This window comes from Oryctolagus cuniculus, chromosome 13 (assembly GCF_051225735.1).
Source record: "Oryctolagus cuniculus isolate XC-2025 breed Fujian yellow rabbit chromosome 13, ASM5122573v1, whole genome shotgun sequence".
Taxonomy (NCBI): Eukaryota; Metazoa; Chordata; class Mammalia; order Lagomorpha; family Leporidae; genus Oryctolagus; species Oryctolagus cuniculus.
Genome location: NC_142879.1, coordinates 61717441 through 61731190, shown reverse-complemented (window position 1 = coordinate 61731190; position 13750 = coordinate 61717441). Strand labels below are relative to the sequence as shown.

General features: G+C 43.5%; 1 pseudogene; it reads right to left on the bottom strand.

Moving 5' to 3' along the window:
- LOC138845061 (V-type proton ATPase subunit S1 pseudogene) overlaps positions 1 to 13750 on the bottom strand; it is a 36086-nt pseudogene that overhangs the window by 22128 nt on the left and 208 nt on the right.

The following is a 13750-nucleotide window of genomic DNA, read 5'->3' as shown; positions in this document are numbered from 1 at the left end:
AGCAAACCAGACCAAATCTAGTAGGAGAAGAGAAATAATTAAAACCAGAGAAGAAATTAACAGGATTGAATACAAAAAAAAATACAAAAAATCAGCCAAGCGAAGAGCTGGTTTTTTGAAAAAATAAACAAAATTGACACCCATTGGCCCAAATAACTAAAAAAAGAAAAGACCCAAATCAATAAAATCAGAGATGAAAAAGGAAACATAACAACAGACACCACAGAAATAAAAAGAATCATCAGAAATTACTACAAGGACTTGTATGCCAGCAAACAGGGAAACCTATCAGAAATGGATAGATTCCTGGACACATGCAATCTACCTAAATTGAACCATGAAGACATAGAAAACCTAAACAGACCCATAACTGAGACAGAAATCGAAACAGTAATAAAGGCCCTACAAAAAAGAAAAGCCCAGGACCAGATGGATTCACTGCTGAATTCTACCAAACATTTAAAGAAGAACTAATTCCATTTCTTCTCAAGCTATTCAGAATAATCGAAAAAGATGGAATCCTCCCAAATTCTTTCTATGAAGCCAGCATCACCTTAATCCCTAAGCCAGAGAAAGACGCAGCACTGAAAGAAAATTATAGACCAATATCCCTGATGAACATAGATGCAAAAATCCTCAATAAAATTCTTGCTAATAGAATACAACAACACATCAGGAAAATCATCCACCCAGACCAAATGGGATTTATCCCTGGTATGCAGGGATGGTTCAACATTCGCAAATCAATCAATGTGATACACCACATTAACAGACTGCAGAAGAAAAACCATATGATTATCTCAATAGATGCAGAGAAAGCATTTGATAAAATTCAACACCCTTTCATGATGAAAACTCTAAGCAAATTGGGTATAGAAGGAACATTCCTCAATATAATCAAAGCAATCTATGAAAAACCCACGGCCAGCATCCTATTGAATGGGGAAAAGTTGGAAGCATTTCCACTGAGATCTGGTACCAGACAGGGATGCCCACTCTCACCACTGCTATTGAACATAGTTCTGGAAGTTTTAGCCGGAGCCATCAGACAAGAAAAAGAAATTAAAGGAATACAAATTGAGAAGGAAGAAGTCAAACTATCCCTCTTTGCAGACGTTATGATTCTTTACTTAGGGGATCCAAAGAACTCTACTAAGAGACTATTGGAACTCATAGAGGAGTTTGGCAAAATGGCAGGATATAAAATCAATGCACAAAAATCAACAGCCTTTGTATACACAAGCAATGCCATGGCTGAGAAAGAACTGCTAAGATCAATCCAATTCACAATAGCTACAAAAACAATCAAATACCTTGGAATAAACTTAACCAAGGATGTTCAAGATCTCTACGATGAGAATTACAAAATCTTAAAGTAAGAAATAGAAGAGGATACCAAAAAATGGAAAAATCTGCCATGCTCATGGATTGGAAGAATCAACATCATCAAAATGTCCATTCTCCCAAAAGCAATTTATAGATTCAATGCAATCCCAATCAAGATACCAAAGACATTCTTCTCAGATCTAGAAAAAATGATGCTGAAATTCATATGGAGGCACAAGAGACCTTGAATAGCTAAAGCAATCTTGTACAACAAAAACAAAGCCGGAGGCATCACAATACCAGATTTCAGGACATACTACAGGGCAGTTGTAATCAAAACAGCATGGTACTGGTACAGAAACAGATGGATAGACCAATGGAACAGAATTGAAACACCAGAAATCAACCCAAACATCTACAGCCAACTTATATTTGATCAAGGATCTAAAACCAATTCCTGGAGCAAGGACAGTCTATTCAATAAATGGTGCTGGGAAAACTGGATTTCCACGTGCAGAAGCATGAAGCAAGACCCCTACCTTACACCTTACACAAAAATCCACTCAACATGGATTAAAGACCTAAATCTACGACCTGACACCATCAAGTTACTAGGGAACATTGGAGAAACCCTTCAAGATATTGGCACAGGCAAAGAATTTCTGGAAAAGACCCGGGAGACACAGGCAGTCAAAGCCAAAATCAACTATTGGGATTGCATCAAATTGAGAAGTTTCTGTACTGCAAAAGAAACAGTCAGGAGAGTGAAGAGACAACCGACAGAATGGGAAAAAATATTTGCAAACTATGCAACAGATAAAGGGTTAATAACCAGAATCTACAAAGAGATCAAGAAACTCCACAAAAACAAAACCAACAACCCACTTAAGAGATGGGCCAAGGACCTCAATAGACATTTTTCCAAAGAGGAAATCCAAATGGCCAACAGGCACATGAAAAAATGTTCAAGGTCACTAGCAATCAGGGAAATGCACATCAAAACCACAATGAGGTCACCCCGGTTAGAATGGCTCACATACACAAATCTACCAACAACAGATGCTGGTGAGGATGTGGGGAAAAAGGGACACTAACCCACTGTTGGTGGGAATGCAAACTGGTCAATCCACTGTGGAAGTCAGTCTGGAGATTCCTCAGAAACCTGAATATAACCCTACCGTTCGACCCAGCCATCCCACTCCTTGGAATTTACCCAAAGGAAATTAAATTGGCAAACAAAAAAGCGGTCTGCACCCTAATGTTTATTGCAGCACAATTCACAATAGCCAAGACCTGGAACCAACCTAAATGCCCATCAACGGTAGACTGGATAAAGAAATTATGGGATATGTACTCTTTAGAATACTATACCGCAGTAAGAAACAATGAAATCCAGTCATTTGCAACAAAATGGAGGAATCTGGAACACATCATGCTGAGTGAAATAAGCCAGTCCCAAAGGGACAAATACCATATGTTCTCCCTGATCAGTGACAACTGACTGAACACCAAAAAGGAAACCTGTTGAAGTGAAATGGACACTATGAGAAATGGTGACCTGATCAGCATAGCCCTGACTGTTAACGAACAACTTAATTCATTATCCCTGTTAGTAGTTTTTTTTGTCTGTTCTACTTAATATGACTGGTTTAATTCTGTAATTAATACACAGTTATTCTTAAGTGTTGAAATTTAACTGAAATGTGATCCCTGTTAAACATAACAGTGGGAATAAGAGAGGGAAGAGATGTACAATTTGGGACATGCTCAAGCTGACTTGCCCCAAATGGTAGAGTTAGAAACATACCAGGGGACTCCAATTCAATCCCATCAAGGTGGCATGTACCAATGCCATCTCACTAGTCCAGGTGATCAATTTCAGTTCACAATTGATCATAATGAAAGGACTAAGAGTCAAAGGGATCACATAAACAAGTCTAGTACCTGCTAATACTAACCGACAGAATAAATAAAGGGGAGAGTGATCCAACATGGGAAGTGAGATACTCAGCAGACGCATAGAATGGCGGATGTCCTAAACAGCACTCTGGCCTCAGAATCAGCCCTAAAGGCATTCGGATCTGGCTGAAAAGCCCATGAGAGTATTTCAGGCATGGAAAGCCAAGACACTCTGGCAAAAAAAAAAAAAAAAAAAAAAAAACTAAATAAAAGATCTCTGTGAGTGAGATCCCAGTGGAAAGAACAGGTCTTCAAAGAAGGAGGTACCTTTCTCTGAAGGGAGGAGAGAACCTCCACTTTGACTATGACCTTGTCTAAACAAGATAAGAGTCGGAGAACTCAAGGGGCTTCCATAGCCTTGGAAACTCATGACTGGAGCATAGGGAGATTACTGATGCCATAAACAGGAGTGTCAATTTGTAAAGTCTACAACAGGAGTCACTGTGCACTTACTCCTCATGTAGGATCTCTGTCCTTAATGTGCTGTACATTGAGACTTAATGCTATAACGAGTACTCAAACAGTATATTTCACTTGGTGTTTCTATGGGGGTACAAACTGTTGAAATCTTTACTTAATGTGTACTAAACTGATCTTCTGTTAAAAAAAAAAAAAAGAAGAAGAAGAAGAAGAAGAAATTATCAATTCCCAACTTGACTCTCACTGGGATTAAACATGACAATAGGTCTGATCTGATTTCATCATCATTTAAAAAATCATCTATTATTTTTCACTTTATGTTTCTGTGTGGGAGCAAACTGTTGAAATCTTTACTTAATGTATGCTAAACTGATCTTCTGTATATAAAGAAAATCAAAAAGGAATCTTGATGTGAATGGAAGGGGAGAGGGAGTGGGAAAGGGGAGGGTTGCGGGTGGGAGGGACGTTATGGGGGGGGGAGCCATTGTAATCTATAAGCCGTACTTTGGAAATTTATATTCATTAAATAAAAGTTAAAAAAAAAACACCTGTTCAGTTTGCTTCCAGAGGAGGTGAATGGGCTAGGGTGGAGGCCCCTGCACATCTGCCCTCCAAGGGTTCTCCAGCTGGGCCTAGGGGTGGCAGCTGCCTTTCTGAAAAGTCAGAAGGTGTATGGAGAGCTATGGCAGCCACAGCCCTTCCACAGGGAGAAGCAAGTGGAGGCCAGCCCTGTACCTGCCTGGCATATCTCAGGCCAGTTCCTCTCCTGTCCTCTCTGGGCTTGGAGTCCTTGGCTCACCCCATCGTCTTTTTTGCTTAAGTTAATTGGATGTGATTTGTGAGGTCCATAGCTCAGAGCACCCCGACAAATTGTTTAGTCTCTGTGGAATCAGATCCTGACTTTCAGCCCCTCCTGGATGGTGGCTCCTGCTGCTGCCCCAGTAGTGTCGTAATGCTCCCAGCAAGGCCTCCTGTCTTGCTCTGCTCTTGTGGACAAGCCTGGAGCCCTGCAGCCACGTTGGCTGTGAGCTGCCTAACACCAAGCAAACCTCTTCCCTGAGACAACTGCTTTGTGATGAAGCACTGGGTTTCCTGGCCAGTTATTCCCAAAGTTGACTACTGCAGTGTGTGTGTGTGTGTGTGGTAGGCCCCTTCAGGCCCAGAACACCTGTGTTGTAACTGTAACTGTGTCTGGAATCTCAAAACTTCCATGGTGCCCAGTGCAGGTGAAAGCAGATGGTGAGTTTTGCACAGCTCCCAGCCAATAGAGAGCTATTGCAAGGTCAAGAGTTCCAGAGTGGGAGCCAGCCGATGAGGCAGCCCGTGAATAAAATGCCATTGCCATGGTGGGTGTTTGGCCTCCGATGAGACACCTGTGTCCTATATCAAAGTGACTAGGTTCAAGAACAGGCTCCACTCCTAACTCTAGCTTCTTGCTAATGCAGACTCTGGAAGGCAGCAGGTTATGGCTCAAGGCCCAACCACTCATGTGGGAGATCTGGATTGAATTCCCATCTCCTGGCTTCAGCTTGGTCCATTATAGGTATCTGGGCAGTGAACCAGCAGATAGGAACCCTCTGTCTGTTTCTCAAATTAAAAAAAAGGTCTTTTAATGTGAAAAACAAATGCCATTACAAAGCAGTCCGTTGATACAGCCTTTACTGAAGTGGAACAGAACTGGCTGTCTGCTGGCCCAGCTGACTAGAGTCCATTTCCTGGTTGCATATTAAAGGACTTCAGACCAGATGAGGAAGTGGGGAGTTGTAAAGTCACCAGCTCTAGGGGCCACCACTATGGTCACATGACCCATGGAGCTAGCCATGATCTCATGTTGAGTTGGGGGTTGGAGGTGGTGGGTCATTCCCAGGCTCTCCGGGCAGCGCTGCCCAATGGCACAGAGCTGATAGCTTTGTGCCTTTAGGGAAGGCTCCTAGCTTGTCTGAGCCACTTGTAATCATTCATGAGCCTGAGAGAACACCACTGTTAGAAATTAATGGAGAGGGGGAGCAGTCAGCGCTGTGGCATAGTGCACTAAGCCTCTGCCTAAGGTGCTGGGATCCCATATGGGTGCTGGTTCCTGGCCCAGCTGCTCCTTTTCTGATCCAGCCCTCTGCTATACCCTGGGAAAGCAGCAGCAGATGGCCCAAGTGCTTGGACCCTTGCACCCAAATGGGAGACCTGGAAGAAGCTCCTGGCTCCTGGCTCTTGGCTCCTGGCTCCTGGCTTTGGATCAGCTCAGCTCCAGCCATTGTGGCCATGTGGGGAGTGAACCAGCAAATGGAAGAGCTTTCTCTCTGTCTCTCCCTCTGCCTGTAACTCTACTTCTCAAGTAAATAAATAAATAAATAAAATATTTAAAAAAATAAATTGATGAGGCTGTGTTTGGGGATAAATGCAAGTCTTCATGTTGAAGTCTTAGTTCTAATATTTTAAATGTGATTGGTTTGAGTTTGTTTGCTGTTTGATTTTCCTCCAACTTAATTCTAATTCTTGGTCTGCCTCCTCCCTACCTTCTCATGGTCTGACCTCCTTGCAATACTCCCAAACTTGCTTGCTGTCTGATAAGAGAAAAATTCTGAGATGTCCTAAATCAAATTGCTAGGGTTGGCAGATGGAGGGGGCGAGAGATGGGGGAGTTCAATCAGCTAAGAAGATATAGAGAGTAGAATGCAAGACCGTCATATGCTCCTTATTGTATATTAAAACATTAGCTTATCCTGTCATGACTCCTAGGTGCACCACATCCTGCTCACAACCCCAGCCATCCTGCAAGCAGTAAGTACTCCCCCTGACTGACCGTCTTGGCCCAAAGCCCTCCTCCCTTCAGGTAACATAAGACATATTGACAAATGAATTACAGATAGAAGTTAGCTGACATGTACACTTCGTGTGTGCATGGAGAAAGAGGAATGAGTAGCACTCTAAGAGGTGCTTTGAATTCAGACTTAAATTCCCTTGTTCTCTAGAATATAGAAAGACAGGGTGGGGAAGGCTGGTTATGGAGAGATGCCCAAGAAAAACAGGGTAAACAGACTGCAGAATTGAGTCACAGGTGTCTCTAGTGATTCCTCATGGTGGGGGGAGGGCTGGGAGGGAGTCAGAGACAGACAGAAAGTAAGCTTTACAAATAGAAATTTCCTTTATAGATGTAAAATCTTCCTTACAAGTAGGTAACCCACTCTGTTTTCAGAACTGCTATAGTTTCTCAAAATAATCAGGTTAAAACAAATGACATGCCAGAGGTGCACCTCGGGATGGTCTCCTGCAGTGGGCTCTTCGTTCCAGAGGCAGGGCTGGGCACTAACATCCATTATTTTATCTCATCTTAACAATAGCTCTAAGAAGCTGATGGCCAAGTCTGGGGAGGAGAGTTATCAGCAAGGCATGCTTACCACAAATCAGTGAAACCTAGCACCTGTCCATCCGAGCAAAGCCCAGAGCAATTTGTTTCTTGCCTCAGTGGCTCAGACCCGGGTGTGCCAGTGGCGTTCCTCCCATGTGGTCTTAGCTGGTTCCAGAAACCCTAGCTTAGTACACGGCTGACTGGAGACCTCGCGGGCTGCCACAGTTCTGTCGTGGGTGGTTGCTCTGAGGCTCGCTTGTGGAACTGTCAAAGCAGAAGCCTGGCGATGTTCCCATGCCGCGTGTGCTGAGGTGGCCCGTGCTGGCCACCTTTGCTCCTACTGTGGGCACAGGGGAGCAACCACTGGCCCATCCTGTGACCCCCAACGCATCTCTTACTGCCTATCACCCACTTCATCCAGTAAGAGCAGTGTGACTGCCAACCTTTCTTCTTTTCTGTTTTCCTTGCTCTTTTTGATTGATTTACCAGTAAAGAGACCAAGCATTACTCCTTCTGTTTTTGCTATCACTGAGGCTGCTTTCTCATTTTAAGGATCATAACTGGCAAGCACTTTGGATCTGCTTCTAGATGTTCTTGGGCCAAGTTTAAGTTGTGCAGCTACTCTAGAAGGGTCAGGGTGTCTGTCTGAATCAGGGCTTCTGCCCATCAGATCCTACCAGCCAGACCTCCCGGACCTCCACTCCCACCCCCACCCCCACCCCCGCCCTGAGCTCCCAGGCAGGGGGCCCCTTGCTTGCCTTCCTGGACTTCTCTTTCTCCCCATTCCCTGGTCTCCAGAGGCGGGGACACTCGTTGGCACTGTGGGCTGGGAGGTCATTCCTCCCTTTCTAAGCACAAAGCGGGCACTGTGCTCTGCCATGCGGAGGAAAAATGTGGGGCCCCAAGCACCGGCCTGCTTTCCTCTTGGGGAGGCTTTGTTTTCTCTTCCAGCAGGCTGGGCCTGAAGTGTGAGGTTAGGTTGAAACTCACGGCAAGCCACAACATAGACATCACAACGAACTGGCAATGAGCAGCATCAGCTCCAAGACTGTGTGGAACTCATCGCTGCACGAGGAGACGCGCGATGCCCTGAGAGCCCGTGGCTCAGAAATGAAGCAATGCTCATCGAAATTTCCCCGAGCCTGAGAACCACCCCAGAGAGCTGTGTGACCAGGATGGCTATTTGGCACAGCAGTGAAAACGCTCTTTGGGATGCCCACATCCCCTATCAGAGTGCCTGAGTTTCTGTCCGGGCTCTGCTCCTGATTCCAGCTTCCTACTAATGTGCACTCTGCGAGGCAGCAGGTGATGGCTCAAGTACTTGGATCTCTGCCACCCACATGGAAGACTCTGAGTGAGTTCCTGACTCTAGCTAGAGCTTTTGGGGAATGAACCAGAGGATGGGCAGTCTCTCCCTACCTGTTTCTCTCCCTCCTCCCCCTCCTCCTCCTCTGCATCTCTGTTTTTCTGTCTCTCCGCCTCTCCAATAAAATCAGTTAATTAATTTAAAAAATATACAGAATTAACAAGGTTGACGTTAAACACTTCTGAACTTCAATAGTAAAAACAAAATGTGATCAATGGTGCTAGAGAAAAGAATTACATTTTTATTCTCTCTACAGAAAATTATGTTGCAGAATTATTCTTATATGAAGAGGAATATTCAGCCAAAAATATCTAGGAAAGGGAAGGAAGGATATTTAGAGATGCCCCAGGCAGTCAGCAAGTAAAACTGCGTTATTATTCGGGATTTTTATCATGTTTGTACTATTGTTTAGCTTCTTAAAATTTGTACTTTTTTTCTTTTAAATACATTTCTTGTTCTAAATAGTCACTTTAGACTTAACTTTGTCTGTAATTTCCTTCACATTGAAGAGAATCTCCAACAATGCATAAACTTTAGTCTCCATGAAATCTGATCTCAGTGGACCTCTCTCTCTTTCTTACAATGGCTTTGAACAACGTCCCTCGCCCTCATCCCTTTGCTCTGCCCTGCGGCTCCAGGTGAGCCTTGCCCGCACAGTTCACCAGAGCCTGGAGAATCCTACCCCGTTGATGCTAAAGCTACTGTGTACCACGAGGACTTGTGGTGCCATAGTAATAGCTAATGTTTCCTGCAGTGCATGGCTCTTACATCCCTGAAAATAGGATATGGTCAGTTCTCAGACCCTAAGATACAAGCATGTTCCCGTGGGTGCAGCCAGTTGCCTTTCCTCCGTGTGCTACTCCAAACACTCCCTTTACTAAGATGAAAATAGGAAGCAACAGAAAGTGTGTGGAACATTACTACCAGGCAGCTATGTGCTCTTCCAAGAATTCCTGGTAAGAACTGGATCTAGTTTTCTCCATAAACCTTGAGAGGACCTCTTCCGGTGACTTCCCTGGAGCAGAGCAGGTTGTTAACAGGCATCCTCGGATTCATTTGCAGTGACAAGTTCATCCTGTTTTCAGGCACATGGGAACTATTTCATGCTTCTGACCGCTGTGTGTCCCAGCTTATGCTAAGTCCTCCCTGTCCCACCCCCTCCTTTTTCTTTTACCCCAGTTCCACTTAATACTGAAGATTTAATGAAAAGAGCATTAGATATGCTTGTTTGCTTGGATGCTGGTTAAAGCTTTTCCTAGATTTGGGGTTTGTTATAAAGAATCCCAGGGGCTCCTGCTTGAATTCAAATCTGAAATGCTTATCGTAGGGGGATGAAGATGGCCTAATATGGACTCATACTGACAGTTGTACCACTTGGTGAAGTCACTGAGCATCACTGAATTGTGTGAAATGGATAGATTTTCATATAAAAAAGTTTCATTTAAAAAAAATTGGTGATGTGCTTAGTGGTCTTTCAATTTAGGAATTCCAAGCATGACAGCAACACAAAATAGAGATATAATTAATTCATATTTCACAAACAGTGTAATTAGAATAGGAAGTTTTAAAACAAAGGAACTTGGGACCTCTACACTGAGTCATCTTAGTTTGCAAAACCCTTATCACAGATGTCATCTCATTGACTCCTTGAATTCCAACATTCCTGAAACCTTTGAAACACCTGCCATTCCAATTTTAAGATTGTAATTGAAGCCAAAAAATCCACAAGAAATGTTGACCTTGTCCCGAGTGACTAAGAACAAAAAGTGCAGTCATTTGTTTGGACGCTTACTCAGTGATGAATCCAGCACCTAACAATGTGTGCTGGCTGTAGGCATGAAGAGATCACCACGTGTTTCTCTCACTTTTGGTTGGGCCAATCAGGACGTGTCACTGCCTGGAGCAAACAGAAAGGCTTTTATGGGTGGAATCTGGAGACTGAGAGCCACATGACCCTGAATTTTCAAGGACTGAATTTTCTAAATGTACAAAAAGTCATAATTATGTGGCTGTTGTTACTGCGTAGGTCGTTGACATTTGTGAATAGGAAGTCTGAATGTGGGCTCCTCTGCTGTTAGGTAAAGGTTTCCATTTTCTCAGAGGCCTGCGCTCCTTTGGTTGATATTCCTTCCAGTCAGGGAGCTCCTTCCACTGGCCTCTAATATTCCAGACTGGGCAGGCCGTGGTTGGTCATGTGACTCCTAACTATAGTCCATGTCGATGGCTGAAATCAGCAGTTCCAAATAGGATGAGGTGTTCTTTCCCAGGAAAACAGTGGCATGGATTTGTTTATGAAATTGAGCTGTTTCTCACCTGAGACGTTCTTGTCCCCTGAGGTGGAACACTATGTTCTGCTGGGCAGGGAGCAGGGGTGAGGGTGGTAAAGGTCTAGGTTGGGGAACTGCTCTAGTCGGGAAGCCTGGGACAGCTCATGCTGGAGATTCCTGGAAGACTGGGTGCTTAGTGAGGGTAGGAAGTTCAAAGCTGTGAAGCATATCTGGTGTTCACTCTATCTCAGAGGGCAGCCAAGGGGCATCCCTTCTTCTTTTTTTTTCTTTTTAAAGATTTGTTTATTTGAAAGACAGTTATAGACACACACACACACACACACACACACACATCTTTCATTTGCTGGATCACTTCCCCAAACAGCTGCAAAGGCCAGGGCTGGGCCAGGCCAAAGCCAGGAGTCTGGAATTCTGTCCCGGTCTCCCACATGGACGTTGGGAACCCAAGTACTCAGGCCATCTTCTGCTGCTTTCTGGGCACATTAGCAGGAAGCTGGATCAGAAGTGGAACAGCTGGTGTTGGAGGTGGTGGCTTAACCTGCTTTGCCACAATGAACCTTTTACCTGCCTTCATCCTATTTATTAAATATTTAGAAGGGAGCTTAAAGGAATTCTTAAAGACAGTTAACAAAAAGATAATCTATACAACAGGTATATATCCATTTGCCAGAAGATTAATTCTCAATGTTTAACTACTTGGGTAAAACAATCTGGGAAGATCTATAAAAAATAAGTTGACAGTGTGAGAACTCCCTTCTTACCTTTGGGGGAATTCCCTATCTTACAAAGTAGAAGCTCCCATCATAGGAGCTTCCAATGTCAAATTCTTGGCCACTCTGGCTACTAAGAGGTAGGCACATGGTCTAGGCTCTGCCATTTGGATGCCCACTTCCCTTGGACTTTGAATTTGGAGCTTGTGACACAAAGAATCTTGAAGTGCATGATTTTTATAGAGATCCGCTGACCCAACACCATTCACAACCCCTTTTCCTTTGCTTGCTCCTAATACGGGGGCTCATCGTGAGTGCTTTCTTGGCTTCCTTTGTGTGTCTGGATGGCTTCATGACACACTTCTGGCCAGGGAGACATAGATGCGTGTCTGGCAGGATTCCTTGTTGAACTCTTCCCTTCTTGACACAGGAGCCACTTCTTATCTCTTCCAAACTTCTACCTCAAATGCAAATGTAATGGCTGAAGCTGTAACAGCCATCTTGCAAACATGAGGGGACAATTCTGAGATTTAGGGCCAATATACTGAACTGATAAAGGTGAAATATTCAAAGAACCTCAGGATCCTTGGTGTAGTTTTTAGACAGATGAATCAATGCTTATGACAATAGAAATATAAATACAGAAGAAAAATAAATGTTTTTTCCCAAATATTTATTCATTTATTTGAGAGGCAGAGTTATAGACAGAGAGAGAGAGGTCTTCCATATGCTGGTTTACTCCCCAAATGGCTGCAATGGCCAGGACTGGGGCAGGCTACAGCCAGGATCCAGGAGCTTCTTCCAGGTCTCCCACAGGGGCTCAGGGGCCCAAGTACTTGGGCCATCCTCCATTGCTGTCCCAGACCATTAGAAGGGAGCTGGATCAGAAGTGAAGCAGCCAAGACACACACTGGTGCCCATATTGGATGTCAGCACTGCAGGCAGAGGCCTAGCCTACTACACCATAGCACTGGCCCCAAAATAAATGTTTTTGTTTAACCTATTATTAGATTCTCTGTTACTTGCAACTGTTTTCTTTCCTCACTGACACAAGCAGTTTCCAAGGGTGTTCAGCATTGGAATTGTCTGTGGTGCAAACTATCAGTGTCAGAGCCAATGGTAATGGCAATGATGTTATTAAAGAACCAGTTCTGCAGCATTACTTTGGGTGTCTCTGCTCCTCCTCAGACTCCAAGCTTCTCCAGTACTTCTAAAGATTTGGTGAGCTATGTAATGTGCCTTTTAATTAATATTTTTTGCTTCAATTAACCAAATCTTACTTCTGTTGCTTGCAATCAGGAACTCTGGAAAATACAGAAATTGATACCAGGAATATTAGCAGCATCATATTCACAAGAGAAATGGAGAAATCTGAAGATGTGTGGACTGGTTGGTTTGGAGGAAGATGAAAATTCAAGTTGTGTTAAGATAGCTCATAGCACAAATGATCACTTGTGGCTACCCACAGTGAAGGGTATCCAGTACAAGGAAGACCTCATTGGAACTGAAGTTTTCAGAAACAGAGGCATTGCTGCAAGACAATACTATAAAGAGAATTGTAAGGAGAAGCTGTTGACTCTAATCACTGGATAGCTTGAGAAGCAAATAGCAAGGCCTTAAATTCTAGTTCAAAGAGCAGAGTGAAAATCAAAGACTTTCAGTGAGTGTGCTAAAAGAATATCTTATCTTTTGCAACCACAAACAAACCAAAAGGAAGATTATATTGGCTTTTGATTTATAATGTCTGTTAAATGCAACCTTCCCTCCTCCCATAGGTGACAGTAGAGGCTGATTGGAAAGAGTGAGAACTGGGAGATTGGGAATGGGGACAGATGGTAAAGACTCAAAGTACACAAAGCTTCCCTTATCACAGGAAGTAGCCTCTTTGTCCAAAGAGGCTCTTCCTGCCGTGCTTAAAGAACTACAACATTCTTGCCTGAGGAACTCACTTTGCAAGAAAAGTCAAATCCCCTGGTAACTCCACTACTTCTCATTGTCTTAGACACAAATGGAGCAATAAAGACAAGACTCATGTCATAAGAACTTATACACCAAAGTAATTGTAAAACTTTGTTCTTTATTTTGAAAAAGTTCTTGGGAATAAATATGGGAGTGGATTCTGAAGGTTATCAACCAGGAAATGAGGAAAAGAACACCAGTTTACCGACAGATTCTAGTTTAATATGCTTCCTGGAGTAGAGTGGGTCTCACTATTGGTTGGTTGGTTGAGTGAAACCTGGGCTTAATGGAAGCCCACATCAATTAACAAAAGTCGGGATTCCTGAAATTCTTTGGTGTAATGTGGAAGTAGGAACCTAAGGAAACAGGAATGTTGGTG